The 13,537-nt window shown below is 37.1% G+C and overlaps 1 non-coding gene and 1 pseudogene across 1 annotated transcript; both read right to left on the reverse strand.

Moving 5' to 3' along the window:
- The window catches only part of LOC104665222, a 54,891-nt pseudogene extending 48,589 nt beyond the window's left edge, over positions 1–6,302 (reverse strand).
- A 6,943-nt stretch (positions 6,303–13,245) lies between these two features.
- LOC115898871 lies at positions 13,246–13,307 on the reverse strand. The gene has a single exon (XR_004058527.1). It is a non-coding gene; the product is annotated as a U7 small nuclear RNA (small nuclear RNA).
- Between the last annotated feature and the right edge of the window lie 230 nt (positions 13,308–13,537).

Raw genomic sequence — 13,537 nt, forward strand, 5'->3', positions numbered from 1 at the left:
TTTCTCCTTCGCTTATGAAGCTTAGTTTGACTGGATATGAAATTCGGAGTTGAAAATTCTTTTATTTATGATTGTCGAATATTGGCCCCCACTCTCTTCTGGCTTGTAGGGTTTCTGCAGAGAGATCTGCTGTTAGTCTGATGGGTTTCACTTTTTGGGTAACTTGACCTTTCTCTCTGGCTGCCCTTAACATTTTTTCCTTCATTTCAACCTTGATGAATCTGATGATTATGTGTCTTGGAGTTGCTCTTCTCTAGGAGTATCTTTGTGGTGTTCTCTGTATTTCCTGAATTTGAATGTTGACCTGCCTTGCTAGGATGGGGAAGTTTTCCTGGATAATATCCTGAAGATTGTTTTCCAACTTGGTTCCATTCTCCCCGTAACTTTCAGGTACACCAATCAGATGTAGATTTGGTCTTTTCACATAGTCCCATACTTTTTTGAGGCTTTGTTCATTTCTTTTTACTCTTTTTTCTCTAATCTCGTTTTTTCAGTTTATTTCGTTGAGTTAACCTTTAATCTCTTATATTCTCTCTTCCACTTGATCACTTTGGCTATTGATAGTTGTGTATGCTTCACAAAGTTCTCGTGCTGTGTTTTTCAGCTCCATCGGGTCATTTATGTTCGTCTCTAAACTGGTTATTCTAGTTAGCATTTTGTCTAACCTTTTTTCAAGGTTCTTAGCTTCCTTGCATTGGCTTAGGACATGCTCCTTTAGCTCAGAGGAGTTTATTACCCACCTTCTGAAGCCTACTTCTGTCAATTCATCAAACTTATTCTCTGTCCAGTTTTGTTCCCTTGCTGGCAAGGAGTTGCAATTCTTTTGGAGGAGAAGAGGTGTTCTGGTATTTGGAATTTTCAGCCTTTTTGTACTGCTTTCTCCCCATCTTCATGGATTTATCTACCGTTGGTCTTTGAAGTCAGTGACCTTCGAATGGGGTCTCTTAGTGGATGTCCTTTTGCTGTTGTTGATGCTATTCCTTTCTGTTAGTTTTCCTTCTAATAGGCCACTCTGCTGAAGGTCTGCTGGAGTTTGCTGAAGGTCCGCTTCAGACCTTGTTTGCCTGGGTGTCACCAGCGGAGATTGCAGACCACAAAAGATTGCTGCCTGTTCCTTCCTCTGGAAGCTTCATCCCAGAGAGGCACCTGCCAGATGCCAGCCAGAGTTCTCCTGTGTGAGGTGTCTGTCTGCCGCTACTGGGAGGTGTCTCCTAGTGAGGATACACAGGGGTCAGGGACCCACTTGAGGAGGTAGTCTGTCCCTTATCAGAGCTCTAATGCTGTGGTGGTAGATTCACTGCTCTCTTCACAACTGCCAGGTTGGGACATTTAAGTCTACTGAAGCTGTGCCCACAACTGCCCCTTCCCCCAGGTGCTCTGTCCCAGGAGGTGGGGTTTTATCTTTAAGTCCCTGACTTGGGCTGCTGCCTTTTTTTCAGAGATGCCCTGCCGAGAGAGGAGGCAGTCTGGCTGCAGTGGCCTTGCCAAGCTGGGTTGGGCTCTGCCCAGTTTGAACTTCCTAGTGGCTTTTTTTTACACTGTGTGGACGAAATCTCCCACTCAAGCCTCAGCAATGGTGGATGCCCCTGCCTCAACCAAGCTCAAGCGTCTGAGGTCAACTTAGACAGCTGTGCTGGCACGAGAATTTCAAGCCAGTGGATCTTAGCTTGCTCGGCTCTGTTGGGTGGGAGCCACCGAGCTGGACTACTTGGTTCCCTGGCTTCAGCCCCCTTTCCAGGGGAGTGAACGTTTTTGTCTTGCTGGCATCCCAGGCGCCACTGGGGTATGAAAAAAAGAAAAACACAAAAACAAAACAAAAACAACTCCTGTGGCTAGCTCAGTGTCTGCCCAAATGGCCGCCCAGTTTTGTGCTGGAAACCCAGGGCCCTGGTGTTGTAGGCATTGGAAGGAATCTCCTGATCTGTGGGTTGTAAAGACCATGGGAAAAGCACAGTATCTGCGCCAAAGTACATGGTACAGTCCCTAATGACTTCCCTTGGATAGAAGAGGGAGTTCCCCAACCCCTTGCACTTCCCAGGTGAGGTGATGCCCCACCATGCTTCAGCTCACCTTCCTTGGGCTGCACCCACTGTCCAACCAGCCCCAGTGAGATGAACCAGGTACCTCTGTTGGAAATGAAGAAATCACCTGCCTTCTGCATCGATCTCCCTGGGAACTGCAGACTGGAGCTGTTCCTATTCAGTCATCTTGCCAGCAACCCCAGAATCTTATTGTTGATGTTTAAATTGTTATTTTCAAAAATATTTTATACATAGTTTTGATAAACATCTTTATGGTTAAATATTTGTGATTTTTCAAGGTGATTTTCTTAGACTAAATCTCAGATATAAAATTTCTGTGTTTAAAAGAGAATGGGTACTTTTAAGCTTTTGATTCATATTTTAAAATTATCTCTCAGGAAGAGTTACTAATTTACATTGCCACTGGTAGTATGTGAGAATACTTATTTTTCCATGCACTTATCTTTACTGAATATTGTTTTAAAAGAGGAGAAATAACTAATTTAAGAGAAGAAAATATTATTTTAATTTCTGTTCATGTTTCTTTTTTTACCTATATAGAAAAAGGTTTTCTGTAGGTGGTGTGTATGAATTATCTGTTTATGCAAGTGAAGCTATTCAGTCACAAAAATATTTTATGGAATGAGCCTGTGTAGCATTTAGAGGAGGCTAGAAAAGGGTGATAAATGAATCTGCATGGGCAAAGGGGCATAATTTTAAAAAGTATTTATCATAAGTTTAAGTAGTTGTAAAGAATGTGATTTCAGTGATAGTATAAACTTCTACATTTTAAAATAAAAGTCATTTTCCTCTTTCAAATGTTTCCAGTGGAATCTAAATACTATATTGATTTGATTCCTATATCATTTATTTTAGAAGTACATAAATTAGGTCAAAATACATTAATGATTGTAAAGTTTACATCATTACTTTTTCTCCTTTAGCTCATTTTCCCGTTCTACTTTTCCTAGAGTATTTTATCTTAATTAATATGATTTAATTCTTAAAAACTAAATTGATAATCTAATTATATTACTTTGGTGTGTGTGTGTGTGTGTATATATATATTTTTAGAATCCTCTATGTCTATGAAGCTCCAAGTGTTGAATTTTTTTCTTTTGGAATGAATTATTACAAATTATTACATAATTTATCAAATTGTAAGCATATTAATATTTTGGCAAATTAAAATATAAAATGTTATTGAAAATGTATCTCAATAAAATGATAGAAGCTGTTTTTCAATATTTTAATATTCTAGATGAATTCCATTTTTTATAAGAATGAGACAGATATAATCAATTTTCAAAAATTTTATTTAATTTTTAAAATATGTAAACACAGGAAAAACTTGTTATCATACATGATTAAACTGGCACGAAAGAAATTTTCTCATAACAATGTCTCTTAATCTTTTGAAAACATTTTGAGTTACCTGCCAAAAATCACATACTGATTTACCATCAAAATTATTTTTAAAGATCTCTCAGGTAGCAATTCAATTAGACCCTGCTTCAAGTTTGTTAAAAGTAAAGAATTAGACACTATTCAAGTTGCACAATGATGTTATTCAGTCATTAGTCATTCATTTTGTCAACTTCATTATGATAATTTCAAATTGCCTCTTTGTTTGGCACACTACAGGTTTTTACATCCAGTAATGCACTATAATAAAATTGCTGATGGCTGAGAGCTGTGCTTTTCTTTGGTAAAGTCGGAGAAGGGGATTTTGAATGGGGTTTAGACAAGGAGAATCTGTCAATTGCAGGCTAGCAGGTGTAGTCTCAGGTAGACAATTATTAGGAAATAATTCATATGAAAGTTGAAGGTGAAAGTTGAAGGTCTGAAATTATCCTAAAAATTTTCATTCTTCCACACATTATTTGAAAAGCTTTGCATATACTTCCAGGAGTATATGCATGGTGATTTATGATCTTTGATTTGAAACATAATGTACCTTTGCTTCATCTTCACTAGTTTTCTTTCCTCCAATAAAATTATGAAGTCTTCTATGGCGGTGACATTTGTTTATACTCTCTTTTCACCTGGTATGATTGTGGGCACATAATAGGGACACCATAAATACAAATGGTCCTCAACTTAACAATGGTTTGACAAGCATTTTTTTTTTAGTTTTATAATGATTGCAGAAGTGATATGCATCCTGTAGAAACTGTATTTTGAGTACCCATACACTCATACTGTTTTTTACTTTCAGTACAATAATGAATAAATTACATGAGGTATTCAACCCATTATTAAAAAATAGACTTTGTGTTAGATGATTTTTCCCAACTGTAGGCTAATATAAATGTTCTGAGAATGTTTAAGTTATGCTAGGCTTAGCTATAATGCTTTATAAGTTAGGTGTACTAAATTCATTATTGACATGATATTTTTAATTTATGATGGGTTTATTGTGACATAATCCCATTGTGAAGTTGAGGAGCAACAGTATTGCATTAATCTGAATAGGTTATTTTTTTTCTATAAAGTAAGAAATGAGCTAAATATAAGAATAGTGGAGGAAAAAGTCGATACAGTACTAGGGGACAATAGGTTTGCAGAAGAGGAGCCAAATAAATATGGGAAATAAACAATAGGGCACAATCAATTGAGGACATTTTTAAATTTTAGTCATGACCAAAAATTTTCTTTTTTTGTAGTAAAATCAGTTGTAACCATAAATAACTTATGTTTTTTACAGTGGATATGGTGGTTTTGAGTCAATCTTCTGCCTATCTCAATACCACTCATACTACAGGACTTTTTTCTTAAATCTTTCCTGACTATCCCAGCCTTCTTTCATGTCTCTTTCTCAACTATTTGTAATTTGTATCATATAATTTATTCTGTAATTACATACTGAACCATATTGTTTGATATTTTGTCCTAAGTTTGTTTCATTTCCCCAACTAGATTGAGGGCAGATAATAAGTTTTATTGCATACAGTAAATATCTTGTTAGTATTTGTAGTGTGATTAAAAGTCCTTCAAAAGTTTGGTATAGTGGCTTTGAAGGTTAAAAAAAATGAAGTACTTAGAAATACAACTCGTAAACTACAAATAACTTGATTGAGAATTAGACTCATTAACACCTCCCTCTGCTTTTTGTTTTATATTCTTTAAGCATCTTTAGAAATTATTTATTTTACTATAAATTAAAAGAATAATATTCTACTGTTTATGAAAGGAGAGATGACAATGGCCTTGATTACAGTGTCATTTAGCAACTATATAATTACCAAATACAGACCCAAGTCTGTCACATATTTTGGTCGTTGTAGCTAAAGACCCATTAGGTTGTTGCTACTATTAAATTTTCAGTGTTATAAAGTCTTTCATCCTAATGTAAGAGCTAATAACCTTGAAACCATTTTCTCCTATAGTTTCCCCTTAATATAATCATTTATGTTTATTAGTAGGGAGACGTTTTCCCACATTCTATCTTCTTCCTTCTGACCGAGACATCCTGTGGAGTTATAGCAAGTCAGGAAAATGATCAAACCTTTAAGTTATGAGTTACCAGAAGTGTAAGCTTCTATTATACTCCTATGATAAGCATTTTCTCTCTTCTACTAAATCAGTGTTTCTCAATATAAGAGGCTTGAATTCAATGTAATAGGTTTGAATTTTTAAAGTTAACTTTCTTTAAATTTGGTTTTATAATGATCTTGTATTTATTTGAGACTAATCAAAGATAAAGCAAGTGCAAAATAAAGACAGTGGCTCTAAAGCAAATGAAAGAGGGAGTTGATTTACTTATGACCCCTTTCTTGAAAATCATTGTTCTACTTTGTAAACTAATTGAAATAATCTTTTTCCCATAAGCCGAGCATTGTCAGGCACAATACAGGCATTGGGAAAATGTTTTTGGAATGCTCAAATTAAAAGTGCAGTAGCTGTTTATTACTACAATTCATCGTAGATTCGCCTATAAATTGATAATAGAGCATATCCAGCTATTGATAATGATACTTTAGAACTTTATTTGAAAGGATGAAATGCTCATGGCATACTGTTGAGTAAACAATGCAGATTAAAAACATGGTATTATTGGTATAATTTTGTGTATATGTATCTATACTATACACATATGTATCTATGAGTTTGTATGGTTTAAAATATCAGACTACATATTTAGATATGTTAAACTAGTTATACATTCCTATGATGAAATTTAGGTCAAATACCATAACTGCATTTTGATATTCCCTGGGTCTCCTTATCTACCATTTTCTTGCTGTTACTTGAGGCAAGCTTGTTGTCAATCACCTCCATGCTGCTGTTCACATGATAGTGGGTAAGTTCTCACGAGATCTGATGGTTTTATAAGGAGCTTTCCCTGTTTGCTCAGAACTACTCTTTGCTGCCACCATGTGAAGAAGGACATGTTTGCTTCCCCTTCTGCCATGATTGTAAGTTTCCTGAGGCCTCCTCAGCCATGCAGAACAGTGAGTCGATTAAACTCTTTCCTTTGTAAATGACCCAGTCTCAGGCAGTTTTTTATAGCAGCGTGAGAATAGACTAATACAGGAAATTGATACCACAGAGAGTGGGGTGCTGCTGTAAAGATATTCGGAAATGTGGAAGTGACTTTGGAACTCAGTAACAGGCAGAGGTTGGAACAGTTTGGAGGGCTCAGAGGAAGACAGAAATGTGGGAAAATTTGGAAATTCCTGGAGACTTGTTTGCTGGCTTTGACCAAAATGGGGAGAGCAATATGGACAATAAATTCCAGGCTGAGGTGGTCTCAGATGAAGATGAGGAAATTGTTGGGAACGGGAGTAAAGGTTACTCTTGCTATGTGCAGAGACTGACAGCATTTTGCCCCACCCTAGAGATCTGTGGAACTTTGAACTTGAGAGAAATGATTTAGGGTATCTGGAAGCAAAAATTTCTTAGCAGCAAAGTGTTCAAGAAGTGACATAGCATAAAAGTCTGGAAAATTTGCAGCCTGATGATGTGATAGAAAAGAAACACTCATTTTTCTGGGGAGAGATTCAAGCCCAATGCAAAAATTTGCGTAAGTAACGATGAGCCAAATGTTAATCACCAAGACAATGGGGAAAATGTCTCCAAGGCATGTTAGAGACCTTCATGGCAGACCCTCCCATTAAAGCCCTGGAGGCCTAGACGAGAAAATGATTTTGTGGGCCAGGCCCCAGGTCCCATCTGGGCCCAGGGCCCCACTGCTCTGTGCAGCCTTGAGACGTGGTGCCCTGTGTCCCAACTGCTTCAACGCCAGCTGTGGCTTAAAGCTCAGGCTTGCTTCAGAGGGTGCAAGCTCCAAGCCTTGGCAGCTTACACCTGGTGTTGGTACTGTGGGAGCACAGAAGACAAGAATTGAGGTTTGAGAACATCTGCCAAGATTTCAGAGGGTGTATGGAAATGCCTTGAAGTCCAGGCAGAGGTGAGCTGCAGAGGTGGAGCTCTCATAGAGAACCTCTGCTAGGGCAGTGCAAAAGAAAAACGGGGGGTCGGAACCCCCACACAGTCCCCACTGGGGCACTGCCTAGTGGAGCTGTGAGAAGAGGACCACCCACCATCCTCCAGACCCCAGAATGATAGATCCACTGGTAGCTTGCACTCTGCACCTGGAAAAGCCACAGACACTCATTGCTAGCCTGTGAAGCAGCTGGTAGCAGGGCTGTATCCTGCAAAGCCACAGGGGTGGCACTGCCCAAGGCAGAGGAAGCATACCTCTTGCATCAGCATGAGTTGGATGTGAGACATGGTGTCAAAGGAGATTATTTTGAAGCTTTAAGATTTAATTACTCCCTTGGTGGATTTCAGACTTTCATGGGGGCCTTTAACCCCTTTGTTTTGGCCATTTTTTTTCCTGTTTGAAATGGGTGTATTTATGTAATGCCTGTACGTCCATTGTATCTAGGAAGTAACTAACTTGTTTTGATTTTACAGGCTCATAGATGGAAAGGACTTGCCTTATTTCAGATGAGACTTTGGACTGGGACTTTTGAGTTAATGCTGGAATTAGTTAAAACTTTTGGGGACTATTGGAAGGACATGACTGTGTTTTGAAATGTGAGGACATGAGATATGAGAGCGGCCATGGACATAATTATATAATTTGGCTGTGTCCTCCCTTAAATCTCATCTTGAATTGTAGTTCCCATAATCCCCATATGTCATGGGAGGGACCAGTGAAAGGTAATTTAATCATGAGCACGGTTATCCTCCATGCTGCTGTTCTCATAATTAGTAGGTTCTCACGAGATCTGATGGTTTTATAAGAGGCTTTTTCCTGTTTGCTCAACACTTCTCCTTCCTGCCATCATGTGAAGAAGGACATGTTTGTTTCCCCTTCTCCCATGATTGTAAGTTACCTGTGGTCTCCCAGCCAGGTGGAATAGTGAGTCAATTAAACCTCTTTCCTTTATGAATGACCTAATCTCAGGCAGTTTCTTATAGCAGTGTGAGAATGGGTGAATATATTGAGTCTACTTTCTTTCATCCAAATGCCTTTCTTCTATATTGATTACTGATACTTGGCTCTCCAGCTTCTTGTGGGTAACTGTATGCACAGCTCTGTATTGATTTTCTCAAAATGCTCACTCATTTTCATAACTTCAAATATCATCTTCATATGAAGGGCTTCCAAGTCCTTTGCCCAAGCCCCCACCAATATGTTTTTCCTTTCTTACTTCCAAATTCTGTCTTTCTATTTATCATTCTTCCTGTCTCCATGTGGGAATACTGGAAATAATGTAGATTGTTATTTTATGATATTTATCTAGTCCATGAATTATGCCATTACTTAGGCCCACTCCTTATTCTCTATTCTGCTATATTTTTAATCAAGATCCTACCACCTATCTTGATTGCTATAAAAACAGTCAAATTGTTTTTTAAGAGTGCTTTCCCTCCATCAAGCTAGCAAATCCATAATTCTCCTATAACACCACTTTGCTTATACATCTAGGCTTTTGTCACCTAATGATCCATACCTGTAGAATGCATGAGTGAATTGGGAAGCTTAGCTATGCCTCCCTGTGTACCAGATCTTCTCCAGATCTGAGTAATTATGATTGAGTATAAACTCTGGCATATATTTCTCTTTGACCTAATTTTTTTTGCATAAAATGGGCACTGAAGATAATAAGCAGAAATATCAAAATTTTATAGGAACATGGACACTTAGATGAAAATTAAGTATCTTACTCAATAAACTTGAATTTGTTTTTGTTAATCCCTGCCAAATTCAGTGCTGGCTTATTTCCCTAGTGTAAGTGGAAAAGATCAGCTAACAATGTTGGACACTTTGGCAGGGTTAAAAGTATTTTACATATATATATATAAAATTTATATATTTATATATGTTTATATAATATTTATGTGTTTGTAACATATATAGATATATAAGCATATAAATGTTTATTTATATATAAGTATATACATGTTTATTTATTTTTGAGACAGTCTTGCTCTGTTGTTCAGGCTGGAGTAAAGTGGCATGATCTCGGCTCACTTCAATTTATTCTTCCTGGGTTCAAGTGATCCTCCCACCTCAGCTTCCCAAGTAGTTGGGACCACAGGCACGCACCACCGTGTCCAGCTAATTTTAAAAATTATTTGTAGAAACAGGATCTCACTATGTTTTCCAGGCTGGTTTCAAACTCCTGGACTCAAATGAGCTGACCACTTTGGCCTCTCAATGTACTGGGATTACAGCCATGAGCCCCCATGCCTAGCCTATATTTATTTTTTATTCATGCATTTTAAAGCTTCTTGCAGTTTAATCAGTGACTTTAGAGAGACCTCTGACTTCCTTATATAATCTTTCAGAGAAATCATGTATTTAATCACAGAAACTTAACAGTAGTGAATTGTAATAGCCAAACCTCAGTTCTTTAACACGTTAAGAGTTTATTATTCATTGATAAAGCATCCAGTGTGGAAATTCGAGCTTGTGTGACTTATTTGCATGACTCAGGAAGCATGGTTCTTTCCTTCTAGTGGCTCCAACATTCCCTAGGGCCTTGGGGTAGGGATTCTTTACATCTCAATTCTTTATATCTGTCTGTGACTGAGAATGATGAAAGAACATGGAGGATTACTTAAAACATTTTAACAACCAGGCCTGGGCATGTCATATATTATTATTATTATTATTTTTTATACTTTAAGTTCTAGGGTACATGTGCACAACGTGCAGGTTTGTTACATATGTATACTTGTGCCATGTTGGTGTGCTGCACCCATCAACTCGTCAGCACCCATCAATTCGTCATTTATATCAGGTATAACTCCCAATGCAATCCCTCCCCCCTCCCCCCTCCCCATGATAGTCCCCAATGTGTGATGTTCCCCTTCCCGACTCCAAGTGATGTCATTGTTCATTTCCCACCTATGAGTGAGAACATGCGGTGTTTGGTTTTCTGTTCTTGTGATAGTTTGCTAAGAATGATGGTTTCCAGCTGCATCCATGTCCCTACAAAGGACGCAAACTCATCCTTTTTTATGGCTGCATAATATTCCTTGGTGTATATGTGCCACATTTTCTTAATCCAGTCTGTCGCAGATGGACATTTGGGTTGATTCCAAGTCTTTGCTATTGTGAATAGTGCCGCAATAAACATATGTGTGCATGTGTCTTTATAGCAGCATGATTTATAATCCTTTGGGTATATACCCAGTAGTGGGATGGCTGGGTCATATGGTACATCTAGTTCTAGATCCTTGAGGAATCGCCATACTGTTTTCCACAATGGTTGAACTAGTTTACAATCCCACCAACAGTGTAAAAGTGTTCCTATTTCTCCACATCCTCTCCAGCACCTGTTGTTTCCTGACTTTTTAATGATTGCCATTCTAACTGGTGTGAGATGGTATCTCATTGTGGTTTTGATTTGCATTTCTCTGATGGCGAGTGATGATGAGCACTTTTTCATGTGTCTGTTGGCTGTATGAATGTCTTCTTTTGAGAAATGTCTGTTCATATCCTTTGCCCACTATGATGGGGTTGTTTGTTTTTTTCTTGTATATTTGTTTGAGTTCTTTGTTTGTTTTTTTCTTGTATATTTGTTTGAGTTCTTTGTAGATTCTGGATGTTAGCCCTTTGTCAGATGAGTAGATTGCAAAAATTTTCTCCCATTCTGTAGGTTGCCTGTTGACTCTGATGGTAGTTTCTTTTGCTGTGCAGAAGCTCTTTAGTTTAATCATATCCCATTTGTCAATTTTGGCTTTTGCTGCCGTTGCTTTTGGTGTTTTAGACATGAAGTCCTTGCCCATGCCTATGTCCTGAATGGTACTACCTAAGTTTTCTTCTAGGGTTTTTATGATATTAGGTCTAACATTTAAGTCTCTAATCCATCTTGAATTAATTTTCTTGTAAGGAGTAAGGAAAGGATCCAGTTTCAGCTTTCTCCTTATGGTTAGCCAATTTTCCCAGCACCATTTATTAAATAGGGAATCGTTTCCCCATTTCTTGTTTCTCTCAGGTTTGTCAAAGATCAGATGGCTATAGATGTGTGGTATTATTTCTGAGGACTCTGTTCTGTTCCATTGGTCTATATCTCTGTTTTGGTACCAGTACCATGCTGTTTTGGTTACTGTAGCCTTGTATGATAGTTTGAAGTCAGGTAGCGTGATGCCTCCAGCTTTATTCTCATGACTTAGGATTGTCTTGGCAATGCGGGCTCTTTTTTGGTTCCATATGAACTTTAAAGCCGTTTTTTCCAATTCTGTGAAGAAACTCATTGGCAGCTTGATGGGGATGGCATTGAATCTATAAATAACCTTGGGCAGTATGACCATTTTCACGATATTGATTCTTCCTATCCATGAGCATGGTATGTTCTTCCATTTGTTTGTGTCCTCTTTGATTTCACTGAGCAGTGGTTTGTAGTTCTCCTTGAAGAGGTCCTTTACATCCCTTGTAAGTTGGATTCCTAGGTATTTTATTCTCTTTGAAGCAATTGTGAATGGAAGTTCATTCATGATTTGGCTCTCTGTTTGTCTGTTACTGGTGTATAAAAATGCTTGTGATTTTTGCTCATTAGTTTTGTATCCTGAGTCTTTGCTGAAGTTGCGTATCAGCTTAAGGAGATTTGGGGCTGAGACAATGGGGTTTTCTAAATATACAATCATGTCATCTGTAAACAGGGACAATTTGACTGCTTCTTTTCCTGACTGGATACCCTTTCTTTCTTTCTCTTGCCTGATTGTCCTAGCCAGAACTTCCAACACTATGTTGAATAGGAGTGGTGTATAGCCTTTGCTGATCACAACTAATCAAATGGCTTCACCTAGAGGGATTGAGAAATATAGTTTGTATGCCCAGGATGGGAAAAAATGGGTTTGGTGAACATTGAGCCACTCTCAGTTACAGTTACAGTTACAGATAATGTTAACTTGTCTTCTAAACAATCCGAATTTACACTTTCATTTCTGACTCATGTTTCTAGTTGTCTACATTTCATAGGAAGGAAAATATATCTATTATTTCAACATAAATATCTTGGGCTAGAATAATCAAATTGCCTCCACATGTGTACACTGAAATGATCTGATAGTAATTTTTTTGGTAATGGTAGAGGAGGTTGAGGAGTGAAGATGAGTATTGAATAAGTTAATAACAAAGTAAATGTGAGCTATGGATAAAATATGGCTGTTGAAAAACAATTTTTGAATTCAGTAAAAGTAGTTTGAACATATATTTGCTATATGTCTCAAATATTAGTATGTTTTTCTTTTTAAAGATATAATTCACATAGCATAAAATTTACCCTTTTAAAATTTATAATTTAGTGGTTTTAAAAATAACTGCATAGTCCTAATTCTGGAACACTTTTCATTGGCACAAAAATGAACCCTTGTACTTATCAGCACTCTCCCCATTTATCTTCTCTCCCTCACCCCTCATAGGGATTTAATTTAATCCGTAGATCACTTAAGGAGCATTGTCATTTTATGAATGTTATCAGTCTTCCACTTTATGAACAGTAGGTGTCTTTCCATTTGTACAGATGTTCTTTTATTTCTTTTTACTATATTTTGTAATATTCAGTATATAAGTTTTACAATTTCTTTGTTAACATATTCCTAAGTATTTTATTCCTTTGGATGCTATTGTAAATGAAATTGTGTTCTAAATTTTCTTTTCAGATTGTTCTTTTCTAGTGTATCAAAATAAAATTTACTATTTTGCTTTTGTATTCTGAAATTTTGGTAAACTCGTGTGTGTATGTATGTGTGTATTTTCATGAGTTTTCTGGTAAAAACCTGAAAACCAGCTAGACAAATTCTAAAAGAGTTGTAACATGTACTTGTATATTATTAATTCTAATAGCTTCCTTGTGAATTCCTGGGATTTTCCTGATAAAAGGTTATATCATGTCCAGATACAGATAGTTTTATTTCTTCCTTTCTAATTGCTATACCCATTTTTTATTTTATTTTATTTTTTTTGTTTTCAATACCATTTTTTATTTTCTTTCCAACAATTTTTGTTTGTTTGTTTGTTTTTGTTTTTGAGACAGAGAGTTGCTCTGTCG

Source organism: Rhinopithecus roxellana, chromosome 7, assembly GCF_007565055.1.
Source record: "Rhinopithecus roxellana isolate Shanxi Qingling chromosome 7, ASM756505v1, whole genome shotgun sequence".
Taxonomy (NCBI): Eukaryota; Metazoa; Chordata; class Mammalia; order Primates; family Cercopithecidae; genus Rhinopithecus; species Rhinopithecus roxellana.